Genomic DNA, 17,724 nt, shown 5'->3' on the forward strand with positions numbered 1-17,724 from the left:
AAAATGTTAACCCTTACTGTACAGGTCTGTGTTTCCTCTCTAGAGCTTACAAACTACTTGAGAATGATGATAAAGAAACAAAGAAAGGTGGGCAGACTTTCAAAAGAGATTCTAAATCAAGTCCCTTCTCATCAGTTATGTTTAACATTTTCTTTAAAGGTTTACAAAGGAATAAAAATAAAGTCACTACTCTTGGGGAGTTAGTCAAAGTTACTTTTTCTACTTATTTTGCACTGGACAAATCTGATGACCTTAGGGAAATCAAATGACCTTTAACCCCAAAGTACTCCCCTGTGCTTTCATAATTTCAGCATATTTTCAAAGATGTGATGCATCTCAAGAAAGGTGCTCCTTTCTCTTACTACATCACATCTATATGATTTTTTCAAAAAAAAAATCTGTTTCAACATTTAGAATCATGGAAGTATTTGCTTTATATGAGGAAGGGAGGAAGAAAAGAAAAGGAAGAGACAGAAAAGGAAGGAAGGAAGGAAGGAAGGAAGGAAGGAAGGAAGGAAGGAAGGAAGGAAGGAAGGAAGGAAGGAAGGAAGGAAGGGAGGGAGGGAGGGAGGGAGGGAGGGAGGAAGGAAGGAAGGAAGGAAGGAAGGAAGGAAGGAAGGAAGGAAGGAAGGAAGGAAGGAAGGAAGGAAGGAAGGAAGGAAGGAAGAAAGGGAGGGAGGGAGGAAGGAAGGAAGGAAGGAAGGAAGGAAGGAAGGAAGGAAGGAAGGAAGGAAGGAAGGAAGGAAGGAAGGAAATTAATTTGTTACTGCAGCTAAAATAAACATTTACAAGCTGGCTCTGGGAGGAAAAAAACTTTTCAAGAAGACAATAATCAGCCATCAGGTGATTTTTCTAGTTTCAAAACTGACTAGGAACACACAGAGTGTAAGGTTTATGGTTTTATCAGAAGAAATTTCTGTGTAGTATTAAAATGAGAATCTGCTCCAGAAAGTTTGCCATGCCTTTAATTTACATTCACTTTTGTTTCTTCTCATCCCTACAGATGCAGAAATATAAAATATTTGTTTCAGTAAGAATATATATATGTATACATCCATATATATCATCAATGCTAATGTAGTTATAGGTAGCTATAGATCTGTATTTGTACTTTGCACCTTTAGCAAGTACTACACTTCTGGAATACACATTATCTCCTTATTTGGACTCATCAAGTAGGAATCATCAATGACTTTGCACATACTGTACACAATTAACTTACCAACCTCAGTTCCAAATAAGACTTGGAGTTCTTTCTCAAAGCATGTTTGAGTCCAGATGTGCCTCCCCATAACTCACTGAATGCACAGCTTTAACAGAGCACAACATAATACCTCATTCATCTTTGATAATTTCCTTCTTTCATCCAAGATAATAGGCAAACAGTTTAATTTTTTAAGACAAAGTTTGTGAAAACAAACTTGCCTGCTCAAAAGGTAGAACCCATTTGTTGGATGCTGTTTACCTTCTTTAAAAAGTGGGTTTTATTAGTGTCACTTGGAAACAATGTACTATTGCTAGTGAGCTTTACCACATCTGTTTGTCCCTATGAATATGGTACTTCTATCTTGACTGAGTAGGTTTTACATAATTTGACATTATGGGCAAAGATGATAAGGACATAATTCATAAGGATCTAGAAAATGAACAATAGAACATGAAAAAGAAAGATTGCATCTTAAAGAAAATGTTCTACATTACACACCACAGGAAAATAAATTTTAAAAAATCGTAAAACATCTCTACTGAACATAAAACATCTACTGAAGATAATAATCAAAAGAAGAGCGTGTTAGTTTATATTTTATATACATATATAATTTTGTATTAGAGGATTTGGAAGTGGTGGTGCCCAGAGATGGGTTCTCCTTTTATAATGTTTTCTGCTCCAAATCTCTGTCTCTCATTTTGCATCTTTTTCTTTCTTCCTCTCTGTTTTGTCCTCTCTCTCTCCACCTTTCTCTCCTTAGTGAGTCTGGTTTTATTTGACTCACTGTCTCTTCTGGACTATACATACTTATCCTTCTTCTAGTTCATGTTCTACTTTTCTTTTATTACTTGGAGTGGAGTTTGGATGAGGAACTCAAATCTATTCCTTTCCGGCCCCAGTTTGTATGATGTAGACAGAGATGCATCCCTAAGACAAATTAAAAAATCCCCCTTTCTGCTAATGTTCATCAAGATATTTAGAGCAGGATATTTGGAGCATCAGTCTAGATATCATATTTTGAGAGGGAAGAAAACAAAACACTTTTAAAATACGCAGTCATATCTATGCGGTATATGGAATTTTTTCTACTCTTACTTCAGTTTCCTTACCTGTAAAGCAATTAAATTAGACTACATAATTTCTAATATCCCATATGACTTAATGAGGAATGGACTATTCTATAAACTTGATGTCAATGCCTTTCAACCCAAATTCCATGAGTTAAATATCTAACTTTCTCCATGGCTCTCCCCATGGATTATTCTACCCCATGTGGCTGACATGGAGATGGTTTCAGAGTTTTAATAAGTAGGCATCGAGAAGGAATGAATGAATTAAGAATTGTTTATTAAGTCATTTTTTAAATCATGCCTGACTCTTTGTGACCCCATTTGGGGTTTTCTTGACAAAGATACTGGAATGGTCTGTCATTTCTTTCTTCAGTTCATTTTAAAGGTGAAGAAACTGAGGCAATTCCATATACAAATTTTATATATAAGTGTTAAGTGACTTGCCCAGGGTCTCACAGCTAGTAAATGAATGAGACCAGATTTGAACTCATAAAGACAAGTCTTCCTGACTCCAGGACCAGCACTCTTTCCACTGTACCTCCTAGTTTCCATGAACCACCTAAGTGCTTACTATGTGCCAAAAACATATATAAAAGTGAGGCAGGCCCCACCCCACAATTCTAATTGGTGATGATAACATATACAGTTTTCTCTTCCATGTTGCTACTTTCCCCATTGCAGTTTTGATATATTGAGGGTTGGCATAAGAAATTAAACAGGAAAATTTTGGAAGCTGTGCAGAAGCCACATATGAAATGCAAAGGCCAACTGATAACACCAAAAAAGTTTAGAAACTCAGAAATGCATAAAATATATGTATAATATTGTATAATATTAACACATTTTACCTTTTAATACCATAACAATTCAGACTTCTTCTCTGGTAGGATAAAAAATTTTATGCCTATGTTCCAAGTCACTCATGATGTAGAAGGGATAACTGTATGAAGGAATGGTTTCTAGAGAGATATATTTGGGTTTAAGAGGTCCCAGGAACGATGAATGGAGCTATTGGGTAGTTACTGACATTTCCTTTCCAATAGCATAATATTATTGGGTTAGTTCCTGTTCCAGTGGCACAAAGTGATGGTAGTGGCAGAAGGAACAGAGGTGGGGGAAGGAGGCTATGCCAGCAGGACAGAAGCACAGGTAGGACTCAGATAGCCAGGTTATAAAATGAAGCACGTCTAGGATCACATGAAATATTCACTAGGCAGGGCGATATATGCCCCAGGATAGAAATTTCAAAGATGAGAGGATTAAGTCTTCAAGGGGTATAGAGCAACAAGGTGAATGGCTAAAAGATAAATGGGTAGAAACAGGGTGGTCAGAGTGAGAGAAATAATAAAAGAGAAAAGACTGGTCAGTATCTTCCAACTTTCAGATTCTGAGATGGACTGGCAGCAATAAAAGTTTTGATGATCAGTAAAAATTTTCCATGACCGATGCCAGTCCAATGACTGTGACTGGAAGATTCCAAAGTCATAATAATTAGGGGGAGGAAATAGACCAACTTAGAGGATCCAGAGAAAAAAGAAAAAGAAAAGAAAAAACCAACAACTTCAATATCCTTCAGTAGAAGAAATGACAGAATTTTTCATCTAGTTATACAGAATAATTGGTTAAGATAAGAAACTACCAGACGAACAGCTTCCTTAACTCTACACTATCTGGTGCTGAATTACTCTTTGCTTGCCCATACCTTATTCCTCTCAATAAAGTGTCCCTGCCCATGGAAGGCAGTGAAGTTCGTGCTATCCAGGGTGTAAAAACTGGTACTTACAACTCTGAGACACACTGCCTAATGACATACTACATAACGTTCCTCTAGAACAACAGCAGGAATGAACCTCTTCCTCTGGCTCCCCGCTCAGATTCTCCATTTTCCCCAGACTCCTCAAGTGAAGCCTACCATCCTCTCAGTCATTGCAATTCCATATACAAATTTTATATATTAGTATACTAGTTACCATAGAAGTAGCACTTCCATGAGTGAGAAAATAAATGGTCCTTGGCCATTCCTCCAGACAAAGCCATTCAACTGTCTCTATATCCACATATGAGACTAAGTTATCAGGTATTTCATCAGGAATGTAGTGAAAGAACAGTCCAGTAGCTGAGCAGGGAGTGGTCGGTGATCTGCTATTATACTTTGTAGTGGTGAAAATCATACTTCATATTTCTGTATCTACATAGTTTATATTCTAATAGGATTCATACAGATATACATGAACATTTCCTTATGCAAGATTGATGATGGTGATGGTTTTGGGGGTGATAGAGGCTGCCATATCAATTATATGAGGAATATCAACTAGTGCTATCCCTTTCACATTGTAACTCTCCCCACTGTGGTTCTGATATATCACAAGTTGGCACAGGAAATTAAATAAGAATTTTGGGGGAGTTTTGTGGAAGCTGCAGACCCTATCCAAAGGGCAGTAGATAACACAGAAAAAGTTTAGAAACTCAGAAATACATAAAATACATGTATAGTATTGTATAATAGCAACATATTTTATCTTTTAATGCCATAATAATTTAGACTTCTTTTCTAGTATCAAGGGAGAGCCAAAAGATTTTTCACAGATTTTCTAGATAACCCTCATGATGTGGAAGAATAACTGTAGATTGTTTTCATTTTGAAATATTTTATATTTTTGAAAAAAATGAAAATGATTTGTTGGAAAGTCTTAAAAAACATAGGGCAGTCTATATGTACACTTTTAAATTGTAGTTTCTATATACCAATACATTTCTAGTTCAAAGTTCATTGATCACATAGTACAGGTAAAAAAGAATGATAAGGAGCAGATCAATTAGCATATGTGAAATGTTTAAGATTCCATATGGGCACTTTTTAGGGGTTATTTGCTAAATAATACTTGGATATTTAGCATTTATACATTTACTTAACACATGGCATAATTATGTAAAAAATACTTTATGAATTTCCATCTTTAAGAGAGTATAACCATGTAATTACAAAACCACCACAAACTGCTTGCTACATAATTAAATGGTCAACAACATTAAAGAGAAGCTGAAATTTGTATATTATAACTTCCTAAAATGTACCATGCCACTAATAAAAGAATGTATTCTTTAATTTTATTTTAAAGTTTTAACGGGATTTTGCACTAGACTGACTGCATTTTATGATTTTTAAAATGATTTTTTGCAACATTAACTTTATAATGTGAAACATAATTAGGACAATGAAAATAAGAGAGAAATGTTATGTATCCCACCAGATTACAGAGCTCCATTCTTGTCCTCCTTTTGGGGGATGATCTTTACACTGGCCACATGTGAGAAATTTTCAATGATCTTTCAACAGGTTTTGTAGGATATTGAAGTGTTAAAAATAATTTAACATTTCAAGATGTCTTTTCTTCCTCTTGCCCCAGCCCCACCAAAAGATTTCTATTCTGTGAAGAAATTAAATTTGAAACTATTTCCCTAATGTTAGTTACAGGGCTCTTAAAAATGTTCTCAGTGTTTCAACAATGTTACTCAATTGGTATCTATTCAATTTAGAAAGAACCAAAGCAGGCTTCTTAAATCTGTTTTGTGTCATGGACCCTTGGGCAGTCTATGGATTACTTATTAGGATACTATTTTTAGAGGTAGAAAATAACAACACAAACCAGTTATGTTGAAAAAGAAATGTATTTTTTCCCATCCAATTCCCTGAAATCCATTTACAAACCCCCTGGTGGTCTGTGTACCTCAGATTAAGAATCATTGACCTAGACGGAAGGTCTCCAGTATGATGGACAGAAACCCAGAGAAGTGATGAGAGAACATAGAGAAGAGTCAACTTGGGTGAAAGCATGGGAAGGGGTGCCAAGGAGAGGAGAGAGAGGGAGGATAGAGGAAGGGGAGAGGAGATAAGAGAAGAAGAGGGGAGTGGAGGGGGAAGAGAAGAGAAGGGAGGGAGAAGAGGGAAAAATCAAAATGAGAGGCTGGAATAAAATTTTCCATTTATTAAGAGAATTCAAAAAAAGCAAGAGATACAAATATGTCATCAAAGAAAAAAATTACAGTATCAATAGATAAAAAACCAGGAAACTATATTAAGTTTGAAGGAACCATAGATAACAAAGCAATATAAATAGTCAGCATATAGGTACCAAGTAGCATAACATCTAAATTTGTAAAGAAAAAATTAAATTACAAAAAGACATAGAAAACAACGAAGTAGTAGTAGACTTTATTATTCCTCTCTTAAAGCTGGACAAATCTAGGAGAAAGATAAATAAAAAGAAATTACAGAACTAAACTATTTCAGAATTTAGAGTAAATAATTTATGGTATCTTTTTAATGGGAATATATATACATACATATATATATATATATACATATATATATATTTCTCAGAACCATATAGTACCTTTACAAAAATAGACCATAGACACAGAGGATTCAAAAATAAGTTCACGAAAGCACAAATGTCAGGCATATCACTAATAGATCATAAAAAAAAAACTATTAAGCAATATAAGGATTATAAGCAAAAGACATAGACCAAAGTGGAGTATTAATAATGGCATCCTGAAGATTAAGTGAGCTAAAGAACACATGACAGTAATAATGAATAGTTATGTAGGATTGATAATGAACATTTTTGATAAAAAATTATATGCTAAGAAAGGACATAAGCAAAATAAGAGGATATTAATATACTGCATATGCAATATGAAAAATAAGAAAAAAACCTTAAAATAAGCAAAAAGAAGAAATCCTGAAAATTAGCAAAACAGATACATTGGAAAACAAAAAGCCTAGAGAATGACAAAACAAGAAGTTATTTCTCTGAAAAGATTAAAACAATGGATAAACCTCAAGCTAATTTGATTAAAGTGAGAGGAAAATAAAATAAAATGAAATGAAAAATGAACAAGGAGAAATTTCAATAGATAAGACATAAAAATAATTATAAGAGCCTACTATACATAGCCATATGACAACAAAACAGATAGTTGAGAAGAAATGAAGACTTTCTACAAACATATAAAATAAATTAATAGAACACCAAAGATCTTAAATAATTGAATTTTAGAAAAGAAAATGGAATGACAATTGAAAAACAGGAAAAGAAATGGAACTAGTTCTAAAAGGAGGAAAAAATCTGATTCTGGTATATTTACAGGAGAACTCTACCAAAATTTTAAAGAACAGTCGATGTATGTGCTACATGAGGTGCTTTTAAAAACTGAAAAAAAAAAGCTGCCAATTCTTTCTGTGGGACAAATAAAGTGCTTATTCCTAAACCAGGAAAAGATAAAACAAAGGAAAAATAATTACTGCCCTGTACCTTTAATGGATGCTGATATAAAGTTTTTAAGTAAAATCTTGACTACACAGCTTCAACTATTTAAGAAATTGATTTAAAAATGCATTCTCTTTGATCAAATTGGATTATACAAGGCATGTATAGATGAATGAATGAAAAAAAGCATCATTAAGCCCTTACTATGTTTCAAGAACCATGTTAAGTGTTGAAGATACAAATAGAAAAAGTTAGTCCTTGCTCTCTAGGAACTCCCATTCTAACTGGAGAAGACAACACATAAAAGAAAGTTTAGATGAGGGTCATATAGAAAAGGGTAGAAGTCCCAACGGTGCTGAGGAAGGCACAGCTGGCAAAGCTCAAAGGTCCTTGGACTATGTCTGCTGGTCATGTGATAGTGTCAGGATCTGTATGGCTTAGAGGCAGGGCAAGTGGTTAGGTTCCCATGATCCTAGGAGGCAATCTTGGCCAGAAGTTAAGGTCAATGTAAGGGCTAGTCAATTCTCCATCTCACTGGAAGGAAAAGAGTAGGTGACTTCCCCCTCATTCAAGCCATGTGGACAGATGAGATGAGAGAAGCTCTGGCTGGGAAAGGGGGCAAAAGGGAAAGCAAGGGGGAGGATAAACATAGTAGTGGTGAACCTTCAGTATACAAATCAGTTCTAGGATGGCCTGGAGGGAAAGGCAGGGAATAAGAGAGAAACAAAAGGGAAAATAGCATAATTTATCCTATTAAAAACAAACACTACAAAATGCTGAAAAAGCATTTGACCAAGTACAACACTAATTTATGCTAAAAAAAAAACAAAAAAACCTTACAAAGCACAGACATAGAAAAACCTTTTTATATATACTAAAGTATTCACCTAAAAACAAAAGATAGCTTATATGCAAAGGGGAAATACTAGACACTTTTCCAATATATATAGTAGTAAGGCACTAATGACCAAAACCATTTCATACTGTTTTTAGAAAGGAGCAGTAGAACAGACTAAATTAAGGGAGAATAAGAAATATTTGAACTCAAAAACCTAGTGTACAATAAAACAGAAAACTCTGTATTTTATAAGAATTACTTGGAAAACTAGAAACCAGTATGACAGAAATTGGTATAGACCATCATCCTATATTGTATAATATAAAAAAAAATTTAAATGTCTCTTTGACATGAATATGGAAGAGAACCACATCAAGTATCTTTCACTAAGATGGCTAAGGAGCAAATTCTTAAATCAAAGAGATAGAGATAATTACAAAAAATGAAATAGATAATTTTGTTGAAATGAAATAAAAATGATCTTGCATCAACAATATTAATCTACCTAGGATAAGAAAGGAAGTGATCAAATGGGAAAAAAAATCTGTGTATGAAATATCTATGATAAGGGCCTGATATATAAGATCTGTAACAGAAATATAAAAGAATAGTTAGCTAGAAAGTCAAAGAAGATGGATAAATAATCCTCTAAAGAATTATGGATTACAATCTTCATATAAAAGATTGCTAAACTCACTAATAATAAGAGACTAATAAATCAAAACAAGTCTGAAATTTCATCTCTGCCAAGCCTAGAGGCCTGTATTGGGCTACCCGAGTCTTTCCTACCTGTCCCAGGTCTTCGGCTGGCCACGCCGGATGCACATATGAGAGAAAGGACGTTCCAGAGTCAAACAGGGGTTGAGCTTTATTACAGGGTTTCGGTTACAAGTGCAGGGAGGTCTTCCTTAGGAGGAAGAGGGGAAGATTTCCTAAGGAGGCTAAGCTTAAGGGATTGGAAGTAGAAGTACAAGCGGGGAGAGAGGGGGAGGGGAGAGAGGAAAGAAAAGAAGCGGAGCCCTACTTTTCTCTTTGGCTCCACACGTGCTAAGAGAGAGCTTTCTGGCTTCCTCAATCCTACTTAATCTTCAGCCACACAGTTTGCATCTCAGTACCATGCTGTTAGGTAACTAGGTGTGCTCCAATCCGGGACGACCTCGAGGGCAGGGAGACTCCACCCATCAGGTATCTCCGGGGGAGAGGCGGAAATACCCGAGCTAGCCGAGCTAGCTCAGTCTGACCTTCTCGAACCCCCGCTGTTCATGGAGGGCCTCGTAAGACTCTAAGATTTAGAAGTCCCACTTTTACCCGCCCGAGACCGTCCACACGGAATTGAGCTTCCAGTCCCAACACATCTCACACAGAGAAAATTTGCAATGATAGTTGATGACAGAAGACCCCATGTTGGAAGGATTGTGCAAAGGTGGACACTAGGGCGCTGATGATTAATCCATTTTTTAAGTTCCTACTCTGTGCCAGACACTGTACTAAGACCTGGGGAGCCAATAAAAGAAAAGAAAAAGTCTCTATTATCAAGGATGTTACAGTCTAAAGGAGGAAATAACACACAAATAGGAGGGAGGAAAATGGGTAAGGTGAACATCAGTGTGGGGGCACCTTGGTCTGTGGAATGGAAACCAGGCAGAACAGCAGATGTAAGGTGCAGCAAGTAAATTGTTGGAGTAAATTTGTGATTGTTACAATAATTCTGTAAAGCAATTTAAAATTGTGTGAATTATGGCTCACATATGACCCAGAGATTTCCCTGCTAGGTATACACACCAAGGAGGTCAATGATTAAAAAAGGTGAGGCTCCATATCAATCAGAATACTTATAAGTCCATTTTTATGTAACAAAGAACTAGAAACAATGCAGATGTCCAACTGGGAAATTGCTAAACAAGTTGTGGTGCATGTACACAAAGGAATATTATCATTTTTAAGAAATGATAAATATAAACATGAGAAAACTCATGTGAATAATGATTATAATAAGGACAACCAGGAAAGTTATATACATGACTTATATACATGACTACACCAATATAAATGGAAAGAATACCCACAACAAAATAACTGAAACTGAGTATTTTAAAATTATTATGTCCAAATATTTCTCCAAAGAAAATATATAAGAAGGCACATCCCTCCATTTTTTTTATGAAGTGGGGAACTATGGATTTGAAACCCTTTATATGTCAGACTTTTTCAGTATGTTAGTCAATTTTGTTGAAATTTTAAAAATTCTTTTTCATATTCTTTGGTGAGAGGAATGGCTCTCCGACAGGGAGCAGGGATGTTAGAAAATTAGTTAAAAACCAAAGATTTGAATAAAAATTTTTCTTAAAAAAAAGCAATCCAGCAAACAACTTTTTGCATCATTCTTCACATGTCATTTTTAAGGTTTCTTTAGGAACTATTCCAAGTTTTCTGGTTCATACCATAGTTCCTGGAAAAGCACTACATGAATATAACAACATTTAATTGTAGATAGTTAGAGATGCTCAGGGTGTTTCCTTAACTATTGAAAGTCAGCGTTCTTAAATGCATGGCAGTTGCCATGAATCCTCTTAAATCATCCCCTGAGGTTCCTGTCATACATAGAATACGAAGCAAGGTGGATTGATGCAGAGTGAGCTCTTTTGCATTTTTGAACCTCAGGTATCTTGCAAAGCTAGGATTTATCTATTCAAGATCCTGAAACAATAGTGTCTGACCCCATTCCAAAGTCCAGTTCTCTCCTTGTTGGTAGAGATGTCTGCTCTATGTAAGGGGTAGGATGGAGTTGAAAGCAGAAGAGCTCCAGCCTTTTAAAATCCTCTTCAGGACACTTTAGGCTTCAAATTTTTTTTGGAGGATCTTCAAGTTTCCAGTCTTCTTGTAGACTCTTCAATCATTGAATCACTTGCGACTTCAGCTTTTAAGGGGAAGATAGAAAAGGCCAAGTCCACTTTAGGTTGCTAAAGGAAAAGACTGTGAAGACATGAGAGGAACCAGCAATCTCTATCATGTCCATGTCTCCAACTTGCTACATTAGACAGTTTGGGTGAGGTCAAGGACTCCATCTTGGTTGAGCTGAGTTGCTTTGCTCCTAATGAGAGAGTTGTGCTGGCTGACAACTGGACAGAGTACCAGTGATAAGTGAAGCTACTCACTACAATTAATGGTTATCAAAATAAACCTCTAACGAAAGGATACAAGGAGAATAGTATAATAGTGGGTGATGGATGATATCTTGACTTGTATGGGAATTGGATTTGTTAGACTGAGTTGCAATCATCAGCCTCATTCTTTCTTTCAGAGTCATTGAAGTCCAATGGCAAGAGAAAAGTTAAGGTGACTGTGAATGACCTTGGAGTCTTCAATGTCCGACCAAGTTCCACAGTGCTTGTTTTAAGCCTCCTTCATAACTATTGGAACAAATTGCTCTCATTGGCTCATTCTGCCAGGGGAAGTCTTCACATGCATGAGGTAGACGTACCCCTAACTCACCAATGGGCTTGAGACCTGTTGATTACCTTCAACCTACTTCAGCCCATCTGCTGAGATGGCTTTACTGTGACTACTATGTATGCTACAGCTTCTTGGAGTCATAGGTGAGAGTTGGGTGTCAGGTGGATAAGCAGCCATGGAAAGGGCTCACCAAGACCTTACACCAGAGGTGCTAGTCCTCCATGAATACCCCACATCTAATATCTTCAACGAGGATGAAAATAGCATCAAGGTCAGCTACCGCACTGATTGTAAACTAACTTGAAAAGGCTACAAGCCAAGACCAAAATGGAAGGAGAATCAGTGCACAACTTATTGTTTTCAGATGACTGTGCATTCAGTGTAGCCTTTGAGGCTGAGGTGCAACAGAGTATGGATCAATGCCCTGCCACTTGTGCTAATTTTGGTCTGATAATCAATACCTAGAACACAGAGGTCCTCCACCACCCAGCACTGCTCCATTCTTACATGGAACCATTGATCACAGTAAATGGAGTAAATGGAGAAATTTTGAATGTTGCAGATAAGTCCCCTTACCTTGGCGCCATACTTTCCAGGAATGTCCACGTAAATGATGAGGTTGATGTGTGCATTGCCAGAGATGACTCAGCATTTGGGAGGCTCCAAAAGACAGTAAGGGAGAAGAGGTATTGGGGAGCATACTGCCAAACATTTGAACTCTGCCAAAGAAAGCACAACTCCAATGGGGCGGCCATGTTGTTTGAATGCCAAATGCACACTTATCTAAAAGAGTATTTTATGGAGAAGCTGCACAAAGCAAGAACTCAATGATGGTCAAAGGAAGCAGTATAAAGACACTTTCAAGGTTTTTCTGAAGAACTTTAGCATCAGTTTTGAGAGAAGAGAAATGCTAGCACAGAACTGCCCAGCATGGTGTGCCCACATCGAAGAAGGGACTGTACTCTATGAGCAAAGCAGAATCACAGTAGCACAAGGGAAATGTGAGCTTCACAAATCCAGAGATATCTCCATTCCAAATATTCTAGTGGATTACTTGTGCCCAACTTGTGGTAGAAACCTTCTGAACTTTTATTGGGCTGACCTCAACATTGTGATGTCATTGGACTTCTTAGAAAATGAAGGAAGACCAACAACCTGAGGGTAAAAAACCCCTAATCCTTACATTTGATTATCAAAGAGTTGGGAGTAGAGTGTGGCAGAGGGGAAAGAAAGAGGAAAAATAAAATGACTAATGTTGGTATTCCTTTAAGTATAAAATACCTAAGTGGTGGATCTCCAGATGATTGGTTCCTAAAAGAACTGCACTCTACTTTGAGCTAGTGTAAAAACTTGTGTCCAGGGCAGATGGTAGAAAGAATTCTCAGTCATAGAGAGTGAGGTGGGAGAGTCCAGGACAATAGCAGGGGAGAGAAGGAAAGGCATGGAAGAAACTCATCCTAGCCAGGTTACCATATGGCAGTTTCCTATTTTAATTAAATATTCTTGTCAACCAGTTGCTAAATTGTGTTATTTCTATCCTGCTGAAAATTTTAAAATATTATTAGCCCTCTTCTATATTCAGTGACTTGAGATTAAATTCTAAGCACCACACCACCTTAGTTACAGTTCTCTGGCTTTTGGGATAAACAGAGCCTTCCTTAGTTCCTTCCTTCCTTCTTTCCTTCCTTTCTTCCTTTTTTCTTTCTTTCCTCCCTTTCTCTTTCCTTCCTTCCTCTTTTCTTTCTTTTCTCCTTCCTCTTTCCTTCCTTCCTTCCTTCCTTCCTTCCTTCCTTCCTTCCTTCCTTCCTTCTTTCCTTCCTTCCTTCTTTCCTTTTCATGTCTATCCATATCTGTCATATCTATCTATGTATCTATCTATCTGTCACCCTACATCTTGATGCCATTGGATCTCTTTGAAAATGAAGGACAAACAGCAACAAGAAAGAGGATATGTGTGCTATTAGCAATGCTTTTTCCTGCTGCTAAGCTACAAAGCTACACCTCTCATGCACCTCAGTTCTCCCCAGGACTGCAGACTGCTCCAAGTCTCCCATGAAGCACAGGGAATTCTATGGCTTCGTACTCTGGTGTAACAAGTTATTTAAACATGCTTTACAAATGCACTGCTGAAAGGTAAGCAAAATCACTTGCATATATAAATACAACAGTCAACACGCCAACCAGATCCAGGTGCACACAGGGATTGATACAATTTCTTTGTTGCCTAGTGATGGCACCTTACAAATTCACCAGTTATCTCAGTTGTTGATGTGTTACCCTCAGTTAGAAGGGCCAAGTCTGAGTAAGCTAAATCATGCCAGTATAATTGTAGGCTATGTTTTGCCACCTTTAGTCTCTTTTCTTCTTCTTCTTCTTCTTCTTCTTCTTCTTCTTCTTCTTCTTCTTCTTCTTCTTCTTCTTCTTCATCTCATTTTATCCTCACAACAAACCTGGGAGGAAAGTGATATTATCTTTGTTTTACAGACCAGGAAACTGAAGCATACAGTGGTTAACTGACTTTCCAGGGTCACACAGCTAGTGGGTGTGTGAAGCAGGATTACAACTCAGGTCTCCAGGTCTACTGTTCACTGTGTTGTCTAAATACTTCCAAGCCATTACAAGGAATGCCCATCATTTTCTTTCTCCTCCAAGTTGAGGCATCTGCCTCTACTTTAAAAAAACAAAGTTCATTTGGGCTAAAATTTCTAAAGAGACCTTGTAACCTGGAACAAGTTAAGCTGTTGTCACACCCTCATTCTTGTTTCTAGGACTCCACATTCTTCTTGTGAAAATGGAATCTTTTTTTCTCCCAGGTTATACTTGTATCAGAGGTTTTTCTCATGGCATAAAAGTTTGGAGAAGATTTTGCTTTTCCTTGCCTTTTTATCTCTACTCAGATAAACTGTGTTCTTCAATAGCTGAAATCATGGGTACTTTGGTCATCAACATTCCTTGGTGGAATATGGTTTGCAAACCTCAAAAAATGAAATGATTTATTTGCAGGTTGAAAAAAGAAACTGTCTCACAGAAATGCCCAAAGAAAATAATGGGGGTGGGCATCTAGGTAGAGAACCAGCCCTGGAATCAGGAGGACCTGAGTTCAAATGTGACCTCAGGCACTTACTAGCTATGTGACCCTGGGCAAGTCACTTAACCCTGATTGCCTAATAATAATGATGATGATAATAATATTATGGCCTTACCTCCAAACTTGTATAATCTCTGTCACTTTAGAGTTATACTCTAAGCAAAACTGCCCGCAATGACAGAAATACTTACTCTTGTTACTGGTTCCCAGCATGGTTACTGTCCTGTCCAGTAAAACACCATTTGCTGTACTCCACAAGCTGTGTTTCTCATGTTCTTTAAAATTCTTAGCCAACAGAATACATTGGTACTCTTCCCATATAGTAAGTCTAGTTTGTCAATAAGCATTTATTAAGCACTTACTATGTACCAGACACTGTAGTAATAACTAAGAATACAAAAAAAAATAGCAAAAAGGAAGAAAGAAGAAGAAAATTCCTGCCTTCAAGGTATGTACATTCTAATGAAGGAAAATATCACATAATTTTGGGAAGAACTCACCAATGGGAGAAGACCCCCTTAGGAGTGGAAACGCATACCTATGAGAATCAGAAATGCAAGGTAGCTAAAATTACCCTAGATTCCTTTAATTGTTTCTTTTACCATTTAGGATTACCTGGGAGAAATCTGCCCCTCCACCCTGAGTGAGATAGGGAGATCCATTTTTAAAAGAGAGACATTGAATATATATGTGTAACTGGCAGAACAGTCACCCTTTGGGTCTGATCAGCTTTGCAGAAGGCTGCAAAGTTAGGTTTTACTTGCCAAAGATCACTGCCTTCCTAACACTTGGCAGTGCTGAAGAATTCAGATATGTTTTACAAATGCATCTAAAGTAAGTATAACATCATGCGCATTTGAATATAGAAATCACAAGCCTGGATGCATACTGGAGTTCATAAAATTATTTTGGTTCTTTGGTTGCACCTTATGAAATTATTAGTAAAGAAACTATATTTTAATAGCCTGCATGAGACCAATGAAAAGAAGTATCTTCTGATTTAAAAAAAAGATAAAGAATGTTATTTTATATTTCTTTTTCATTAAATCTCTAATGTAATACCTTATTGTGGTATAGAAATGACCCCAGATTCTTGAAGGTACCTAGGCCACTGGGTGATGCAGTAGATAGAGTGCTGGACCTCAAATCAAAGATGTGAGTTCAAATCTGGCCTCAGACACTGACTAGAACCTTGGACAAGATACTTAACAGCTGTCTGCCTCAGTTTCTTCAACTGTAAAAAAGAGATAATAACTGCATCTACCTCCTAGAGTTGTTATAAGAATCAAAAGAGATAGTATTTGTAAAGTATTTGGCACAGTACTGGCATATAATACTTAACAAATGTTCGTTCCTTTCCTCCTGTCCCTTGAAGACAGTTATTGACCACTGGACTTGGATTCTAGAAGACTTGGATTTAAATCCAGCCTTATATACTAAGTTTATGACTTTGGACAAGTTACATAACCTTGTTCACTCTCAATCTCCTCATCTATAAATGGGGAAAAAGCAGTATCTCACAGAGTTGTTGTGAAAATAAAATGAAATAATATAGTAAAAAGATTTGCAAACCTTAAAGCATATGATGATGATGATAGAAGATTAAAGGAGAAGGAAAAAGAGGAAGAGAACAAGGAGTAGGAAAAGAAGAAGGAGGAGGAAGAGAAGGAGGAAGAGGAGGAATAACTAAAGATTGTATAAGTAGAGGCCAGCTAAGCTAATTTTCTTTTTTCCTAAATAACTAAAAGACAAACTACTAAGTTATAAAGGGAATAACTTGGTGGAGAGAATACTCAACAAACAAAATTATAAATGTGCTATGTATTGAAATACAGGTTTTTTTCAGATTTCAAAAACATTAATTTAATTTTCCATATCTAACCAAAGAATTATTTAAATATTTACTTTAACAATAATTACATTCTACCATCACAGCAATTTTCACAATACATATTTAGGCTAAAGTGAGAATATTATGTATAAGTTTAGTCCAGGAAAACTATTTTTGAGAGTTGAAAAATCTTCATTTCTATTAGAATTTTCTTTATTCATTGAATATACGCAAGAAAATTCTATTCTATTTTCCCCACTTTATCATACGAGAGGAAAATAACTCTCCCTGATCTGGTCAGTCAATAATTATTTATTAAATGCCTACTGTGTGCCAGGCGCTATACTAAGTGCAAGGAATATAAGGAAAATCCCTGGTAGAGATTGCTACTCGCGATCCTTGGTGCCTGACAAAGTCATTGGCTGAAAAATTCTACCTTGCTATCCAAAATACAGAGGGTTCCTTGGAAAACATCCAGGACTGGATTCTACCTACCTAATTGGGTTGAGAGAAACAAAGGAGGTATGTGTGTATGTTCTACTCTTAAGTAAGGATAAGTAATATTTCTTATCAGGTACCTAAACCTATATAGAGAGGGATCCCTCTTCACAGGTATATGCAAGTCTCTCCTTCCATGATTATAGGGACAAACCACACCAAACTAAGCAAAACAAATGTTTCAATCCATTTTGATTTAGCTACACTCATACTGTAACAGATATTTCTATTACAAATTTTTATAATCTAGGATTTATGGTTTTTTAAAAAAAAAGCCAGGCCTATATATTATTGTTTTTAAAGTGCCTTTTGACCATACTCAAGGTAGAAGTGCCAAGAAAAATTAAAATAAAAAAAAAGTTGTAGCTCCATACATATTTACTTTAAAAGGATCTCCTTATTTAGTGCTAATGTGTATCAGGTTGTTAATGTGTAATGAAGATGACTGTGCCTTTGGGTA

The sequence above is a fragment of the Notamacropus eugenii genome, chromosome 3 (assembly GCF_028372415.1).
Source record: "Notamacropus eugenii isolate mMacEug1 chromosome 3, mMacEug1.pri_v2, whole genome shotgun sequence".
NCBI classification, from domain to species: domain Eukaryota; kingdom Metazoa; phylum Chordata; class Mammalia; order Diprotodontia; family Macropodidae; genus Notamacropus; species Notamacropus eugenii.